Below are 8,695 nucleotides of genomic sequence, written 5' to 3'. Positions count from 1 at the left end.
CTGGTTAACTGTTGAACATTTCATGAATTATGAACACCAAGCTGCAGTTTTTACAATTCTCAGATACTACTAATTCTTCCTCTTCTAATTATACCTTTCTCGGCTCTCTTTCTAGGTCTGTCTCATTTCGTATAACAAAAGAAAAGAAAGAACCTGCTTTTATCTAAGTGTTTTCTCCATTACTAGGTACAACTGGTCAACCGAATACTCACATCCTACATCGCTGCGACGTCACACATCGGAGTATTTCTGTTCTTGTGTATGACTCAAGTCTTATTCAAAGAAAATGAAAAATTTCGGAAACGTAAATACGACTTACATCTCCAATTGCTTCTCTCGATTGGAATGCTCTTAATTAGCCTAATGATTTTACCTAAACTCCCTTTTGCATGCTCACATAACCTTTCAAGAACATAAGATTAGCCAACCCAACCCCTCTCCTATTCTTGCTACATGGAACCTAACCCTACGCCCTAAAATGGAACCTAGATAATCTAACCACCAGAAATGCTAAGAGAACTTTCTTAAAAGTGGAACCCTCCATGAATTTTTTGTATCTCACAATTTAACGTCAATTCATGTGCTAACATTATAAAACATTGTGCTAAAAACATGAGGTGACAGAGAGTTCATGGAAAGTCCTACTTTTGAGAGAGTACCCTAAGCATTTGAGCCTACCAAAGTAGTCATAAGAGATTAGCAACTAGACTCTTAACAATTGATCCTACTTAAATATAAAGTGGCAGAACGTTCATAAAAAATTCTATTTTTTAGTAAGTCTCCTTAATATTTCTCAATCATAATATAGATAGAGCAGGAGTAAAACGAGATGATGGACTATCATATATTTTATTAGATAATGATGAAGAGTTTTGAAGTGATACTCTCAAGTCTAAAAAGATCACTCCAATGAGTGAACCGTGCTTATTCTGCTCACTTTTATTTATGGCATGATTGCCTTTCATTTCCACTATCTGGTTTGCATCTGTCCTTCTAAAAATAATTGTGATGCACCTTATGTTTGATGGCACTTCTTCTTCCTACTATTTATACTGGAAGCACGTAAAACACAAGGGTCAAGGACTTTGTTAGAGTAGGAAGTAGTAACTATGGTTATACTCATAATTAACTATTTTCCTACTCTTCATATCTCATTCCTGTTGGGATGGAATCGAGCGACTCATGGAAAGAATCCGAGACTCAATCTTCAAATGATTTTGCTTATGGACAACATCAACCAATCTCGGATCCATATGGATGACATGTTAACAATTACATGCAAACTTATTTTGGGGATTAATCATTTGATGACTACTCTTCACAATACACTTACTCTACACATAGAGATGATGAAGATAGTGAAAATTTTGAACCTCATAGGAACTCTATGTGGTACTAAGTCACTCATGTATCTTACCATGCAATGTATAAAGTGTAAAATATTGTACTAATTCATTATATATAAATGATTATGGTGTGTTTAAACTTCTTTCATTAATTCTAAATATTTTCTACGCTCATAATATTTGTCACCTCGCTATATAATCAACTTAAATAAGTTAAATCCATCATGCAATGCATTTTCTTCCAATTTTTTGTGATAAACTAATAGATAATTGACTAAATAAACATCCTGCAAAGTTTCAATAAAAATTTCCAAGTTTTTCTTACAATTTCTGTGGTTTTTATTCAATGTTTATCGATATCGTTAATATTCCGATATTTCCATTGAAATTTTCGTGTTTTTGAACGTCCGATATTTCTGATATTATTGATATTTTAGACCTTGTGCAAAACTGAAACCCCATTATCTTTTGATGCTGATAGAACGAAAACCCAGTATGGGATTGTGTTCTCTAGAGCAAAAACATTTCAAATACTAGATTTTGGAAAACAGATCAACCAAATTAGTGACAAAAGTCGGTGAAGAGATCGAAATTCTTCATCTATATATCGACTGATTATTATCGCAGGTAGCTTTCAATCTCAGATTCTCCATTTTCTCTGCATTCCTTCTCCATCAGCGTTTGTCTACTATTCACCAAATTCAGTTTCCTTTATGTTTTTTATTATTTACTTTTCAGTGAAAACTTGGTGCTTCTCCGGAGGAAGAGCAACCAACATACCAGATTCGGGAGAAGAATTGGTCGACCAGATCAGTGACAAAAGTTCGAAATTCTTCCTCAACATCAAATGATTCTTATCGCATGTAACTTTCAATCTCGAATTCTCCATTTCTCTGCATATTCTTTCTCCACCCCATGTTTGTCTACCATTTATCAAATTCATTTTTCCTTCTCCATGTTTCTCTCTGCTTTCGTTTCATTCTATTGGCAAGATTGTTGCTTTAGGCAAAAAGAATGTTAAAGTTGGATTTTTTATTTTGTTTTTTCCTTGCAGTGATTTGATTATTGCTTATTGAAACTAGACACAACATGCTCTATGATGTCAAGTTGCAGCTGCAACTTTATCCTATATTTTCAGGTAAAGTGGCTACTGCCACTACCGTTACCCTTGGTCCATATAGCTGCAACTTTATCCCATGTTTTCAGGTAAAGTGGCTACTGCCACTACCGTCACCCTTGGTCCATATCCCTTAATTCTAGGGTTTATGTCTCTTAGTATCTTTGCCCTTTATCTTTCTTGTAAATTGTTCCTTGATTTCTGATTGTAAGTGTGCAAAAGGAGTATGACTTCTCTCCTTCTTTTTCGGTCTCTATATAGAGCCCTCTCTTGTAGTTCTAAAATATATAGAGAAATATACAAAATCTTTTTGGGTTCTAAATTTTCACATGGTATCAGAGCAGGAACCATAGGGTCATGTCTCTGTTTGTTCATTCATTCAAAAACCTTGTTTCGGTCGTGCCTCATTCACTACAATGACAGAAGAAAGTTCCTCAAATCGTGAGGCTACAAGCTCCTCAAACTCCTTATCTCCCAGCATCATTCAAGGTGAAATCAATCCAAATTTGCGTCTATGCTCAGTGTTATTAAACGAGTTCAACTATCTACCTTGGTCTCGTGCCATTTCACTTGCCTTAGGAGGAAGATCGAAGCTCAAGTATATCAATGGAAGCATCGGACCGCCTGAAAGATCATCCACGTCATATGGTGCATGGCATGCAAACGACCAGTTGGTTATGTCCTGGATACTCAACTCCATGAAACCAAAGTTATCTGAACTCTTCAGTTACTCAGAGTTCTCTTTCACTCTCTGGGAATCCATTAAAGGAATGTATGGCAGTCAAAATAATGCAACTCGAATTTTTCAGCTTAAAAATGATATTGCTGGGCTAAGGCAATGTGATCAATCCTTCGTCCAACATCTAGGAAGCATCAAGTCCAAGTGGAATGAACTTGACATGTATCGTCCACACTCAACCGATTCTGCTGTGCTCTTTAAAAGAGCTGATGAGGATAAAGTATTTCAACTTCTAGCAAGTCTGGGAGCTGAATATGAAGACCTTCAAAGCCACTTGTTGATGACTCCTGAGCTGCCCTCATTTAATGGTGTCTGTCAAGCTATTCAAAGGGAAGAAACTCGAAGAAAAGTTATGCACATTTAGCCGAAATCAAATCCTAAGGCTAGGGTTTTCTCGAGCTATCATAAAAACACTGGTGAAAAAAAATTTGCCAGTAAGAAAGCAGACTGGAAATGCACTCACTTCAACATGAAAGGTCACCTAAGGGACAAATGTTGGATCTTGCATTCGGAGTTAAAACCAAGATTTGATAAGGAAGGAAGAATGATCAAAGAAGGGAAAGAAATCAACCCTAAGGCCATCCACTCATCCAGTTCTTCGACGGGTGGAATCTCAAATTTCACTGAGAATCCAATAGATCTGATAAATGAATTTGCAAACTTTCTTCAAAGACGAGGAGGCAACACTCAAATTAAGGAAGTGACCACTTCAACTCCTACTGCTATGCTCGGAAAATTTGCAGGTTTTTTGGCTGAGACCTCAACTCATGACAATGTCTCAGGTATCATCACTGCTTTCAAAACTGCACTTAATGAAATTAGTCATGATTGTTAGATTATAGACTCAGGTGCTACTAACCACATAACAAATCAGTCTTCTTGCTTGGATAAGTTTCAAAAGATGCATGAGTCTACATGGGTGTCTGTTGCAAATGGGAACGGAGAACCTATTCTGGGAAAAGGGAAACTTAAACTGTTAAGTGATAAGATTGAGTCAACAGCTTTATATGTACATTCTTTCCCTTTCCAACTCCTGTCCATAAGTAAAATCACACGCACCCTAGATTGCCTTGCCATATTCTTTCCTCACAGTGTTGTATTTCAGGATCGGGTCACTCGGAAGAAGATTGGTGAAGGGTATCTCCTGAATGGACTCTATTACCTCTCAAAGAATTCCAAGTCTCTTAAGCATCCCCTTGCAAGCCTCAGTCTCTCTCAAGATTACCACCTTTGGCATCTTCGGTTGGCTCATCCCTCAGAACCTGTGATGACCAAACTTTTTCCCAATTTTTGTAAACCTACACATGCTTGTGAAATCTGTCAAATGTCGAAAGCTACTAGGCTTCCTTTTGTTTCTTCCAAGTCTAGAACCTGTAAACTGTTTGAAATCGTTCACTCAGATATCTGGGGTCCCTCTCGTGTAAGCTCTTTTGATGGATATAAATATTATGTCACCTTCATTGATGATTACTCTCGGGTTACATGGGTCTACCTTTTGAAATCCAAAAGTGAGTTTTTTAATGCCTTTAAAGATTTTCATAAACTCATCATAAATCTATTTTCATCTAAGTTAAGCATACTGCAATCGGACAATGGCACTGAGTACACATCCAATAACATGTCTAATTACTTAAGTGATCATGGAATTTTGCATCAAACCAGTTGTGTTGGTACTCCACAGCAAAATGGTATAGCAGAAAGAAAGAACCGTGATTTGTTGGAGAAAACAAGGTCTCTTATGTTTCAAATGAATGTGCCTAAAAGGTTTTGGTCACAAGCACTTCTCACTGCAGCGTACATCATCAATAGGTTACCTACTCGAGTTTTAAACTCAAAGTCTCCTGTTGAAGTAATGAAGGGAAGAAACATTGACATCTCACATCTCAGAACTTTCAGGTGCACTTGCTATGTTCATATTCAAGTAGCACATCGAGATAAGCTCGAACCTAGAGCTGTCAAATGTGTTTTTATGGGATACTCAAGCTCTCAAAAGGGATACAAATACTTTAATCCTCATAATGGTAAGGTTGGAGTCTCCAGAGATGTAAGATTTGATGAGCTTGCTTCTTTTTTTCGTAAAGACTGCAGTGAAGAGCCTCAGAGAAAGGATATTATGGACATTTTTCCATTACCTACTCCAGTAAATCTTCTTGAATCTCATTCTCAGAATGATTATCTCGAACCTCACTCGGAGTCGGAACAACTTGAGGGTAAGGGAACATTTACAAGTGAACAAAGCACAACCCCTACCTCACAACCGTATGTAGCTCCTCGAAGAAATCCAACTCGGGACAGACATCCTCCTCCAAGGTTTCAAGAATACATTACTTACAATGCAAGACATCCTATTTCAGAAGCCCTAACATATCACAAACTGTCAAAATCCCATGCTGCATTTCTAAATAAGATATCCTCGAATGTTGAACCAAGGAACTTCCATGAAGCTGCTCACAGTCAAGTATGGAAGGTAGCCATGCAAGAAGAGCTCAAGGCCTTAAATGACAATCACACATGGAGTGTAGTTGATCTACCAAAAAGGAAAAAGGCAGTACGGAGTAGATGGATATATAAGATCAAGTTCCATTCCAACGGCAGTATTGAACGACACAAGGCCCGACTGGTTGCCCAAGGATTCATTCAAACTTATGGTATCGACTACAAGGAGACATTTGCTCATGTAGCTAAAATGAGCACGATTCGAGTCCTGTTGTCCGTGGCAGTTAATCATAACTGGCCTCTATTCCAAATGGATGTGAAGAATGCATTTCTCCATGGTGACCTTAAAGAGGAGGTATACATGAAGCTCCCCCCTGGACACCCACAAGAAAGTGAAGTTAACAAAATATGCAAGCTTCACAAGGCCATATATGGACTTAAACAATCCCCCCGAGCCTGGTACTCGAAGTTAAGCTCGGTTCTGGAGGTTGCGGGGTTCAAGAGGAGTCATGCCGATTCCTCCTTGTTTGTTCGCAGTGGTCTAAATGGCAAATTAATTGTTCTTATATATGTGGATGATCTCATTATAACGGGGGACAACATAGAAGAAATTGCTACTCTAAAATCCTCTATTCATCAACAGTTTGCAATCAAGGACTTGGGAACCCTAAAGTACTTCCTTGGCATTGAGATGACAACCTCTACCAAGGGTTTGTTTTTAAATCAACGCAAATATGTGCTTGACTTATTGGAGGAAGCTCACATGTTGGATTGCAAAGCTGCTTTTACTCCCATTGTAAGCAGACTCCAACTTGATGACTCTAGTGAACTTCTGTCAAATCCTAGTGTCTATCAACGTATGGTAGGAAAGTTAATCTACCTTACAATTACTCGGCCTGACATTGCTTATTCCGTAAGCCTTATCAGTCAATTCATGCACTCTCCTACTCTACTCCACAGGGAGATTATCAAAAGAATACTCAGATACTTGAAGGGGTCAATTGGCAGAGGCTTGCTCTTAAAGAACCCTGGCTCAAATCACATTATGGCATACACAAATGCTGACTGGGCATGTAATGCACTTGATTGAAAGTTTACCACCGGGTTCTGCACGTTTGTTGGTGGAAATCTCGTGACATGGAAGAGTTAAAAGCCGACTGTGATTGCACGATCAAGTGCAGAGGCGGAGTATAGAGCCATGGCAGCCACGACATGTGAATTAATCTGGTTAAAGCGTCTTCTAGCAGATTTTGGCTATATCGACAATGAACCTATGTCCTTGTTTTGTGATAACCAAGCTGCCATGCATATTGCTTCTAACCCAGTGTTTCACGAGCGCACCAAACATATAAAAGTGGATTGTCACTACATTCGTGCTCAAGTTCAATCCAAAGTTATCAACACCATTTACACTCGCAGTCACGATCAGCTTGCAGACTTGTTCACAAAGGCTTTGGACTCTACTCATCTTCAAAGGCTACTGAGCAAGCTTGGATCAATTAACCCACTTGATCCAGCTTGAGGGGGAGTATTGAAACTAGACACAACATGCTCTATGATGTCAAGTTGCAGCTGCAACTTTATCCCATATTTTCAGGTAAAGTGGCTACTGCCACTACCGTCACCCTTGGTCCATATAGCTGCAACTTTATCCCATGTTTTCAGGTAAAGTGGCTACTGCCACTACCGTCACCCTTGGTCCATATCCCTTAATTCTAGGGTTTAGGTCTCTTAGTATCTTTGCCCCTATCTTTCTTGTAAATTGTTCCTTGATTTCCGATTGTAAGTGTGCAAAAGGAGTATGTCTTCTCTCCATCCTTTTCGGTCTCTATATAGAGCCCTCTCTTGTAGTTCTAAGATATATAGAGAAATTTACAAAACCTTTTTGGGTTCTAAATTTTCACATTGCTAGATTGAGGTTTTTTGAAAGTTGCTTTGCAGATGGCTCTATCTCCCTTGAAAGTCACTATATGCTATCAGGAGGAATGACGTCCATAACCACCCCTCCAACTCATCGACCTCTTCAAAGAGCAGCAGAATATATTTTAAATTAAAATTTCATGGATTGTAGATCTTTTCATTGAATTGTTAAATCCCTAACTTCGTTTTTTTCTCGCCTTTTGGTGACCAGATGCAAGTCATTCTTCAACAGGTTGGCTAAACAAGTTGTAAGTATGTATATGTATATCTGCGGGGATTTTATTGGCTAATCCTACCATTGTTTATGCTTAGTTGGGTGTTTAATTTTTTTTGTGATGCTAATTTGTTAGCTTATAGTCTTATACATTCTATTCTCTGTTTTCCTCTAATTTTTTTGATTCATTTTTTTTTTTCAATTCAGGGCTCAATCTACTACTTAGAGAAGATTTCATGTGTTGTTTTTTTTTTCTCTATTTTTCAATCTTCCATAAAAACACGGGTGAGGAACTCATTCATCATCAAGCTTTGTAAGTCAGCAGGACCGTACAAATAAGGTTTCGATTTTCATTCTTTATCTTATTGCCCAATTTTTATGTTTATGTTTTGGCATATGGGTTTTTTCGGTATTTGATTTCCTTAAAACCAAATTCGACCCCAAAAATAAAATCACCACACTGGAATTAATCAATCACCATCCAAATAAGCCCCAAATTCAACCAATTAAAGCAGTGTAAAGGGGCAATTCAATAAAACTACCGCACTGCTATCACAATTTTAATAGGCGGTATTCACTATTGAGATTGAGTTTTATATGATTAGGTGAATATATAATTTTTTGTGCTTACTTATCTTAATTGCATAAATGTTGCAAGTTTTCAGCAGATTGTTCAGTTTTTTTTTTTTAGGAGAACAATTCAAACCGAGTGCTGCGAAATGTTCTTTCGTATATGCAGAAGGGTTCATCCGAGTCTGCTTGCTTGGCAGACTTGCACTTTGGAAGTTATAACCTTTCAATTTAGAAGTTGCAACCCCATAGGAAAAGATGAATACCATGGCGTTGATATTGCAAGAAGACTTTATGTTTGTAGTTTGTTTGTTCATCTTTGAATTAGGATGGGTTTTTATATGAAATTTTTA

The 8,695-nt window shown here is 37.8% G+C and overlaps 1 long non-coding RNA gene across 1 annotated transcript; it reads left to right on the top strand.

The window, feature by feature from the left end:
- Positions 1-7,414: 7,414 nt before the first annotated feature.
- LOC126604832 (uncharacterized) lies at positions 7,415-8,695 on the top strand. The gene is made up of 3 exons (XR_007616751.1): positions 7,415-7,806; positions 7,980-8,112; positions 8,464-8,695. It is a non-coding gene; the product is annotated as an uncharacterized LOC126604832 (long non-coding RNA).

The sequence above is a fragment of the Malus sylvestris genome, chromosome 15, assembly GCF_916048215.2.
Source record: "Malus sylvestris chromosome 15, drMalSylv7.2, whole genome shotgun sequence".
Classification (NCBI taxonomy): domain Eukaryota; kingdom Viridiplantae; phylum Streptophyta; class Magnoliopsida; order Rosales; family Rosaceae; genus Malus; species Malus sylvestris.
The sequence above is the reverse complement of the archived record's forward strand: the minus strand, read 5'-3'. Positions and strand labels throughout refer to the sequence as shown.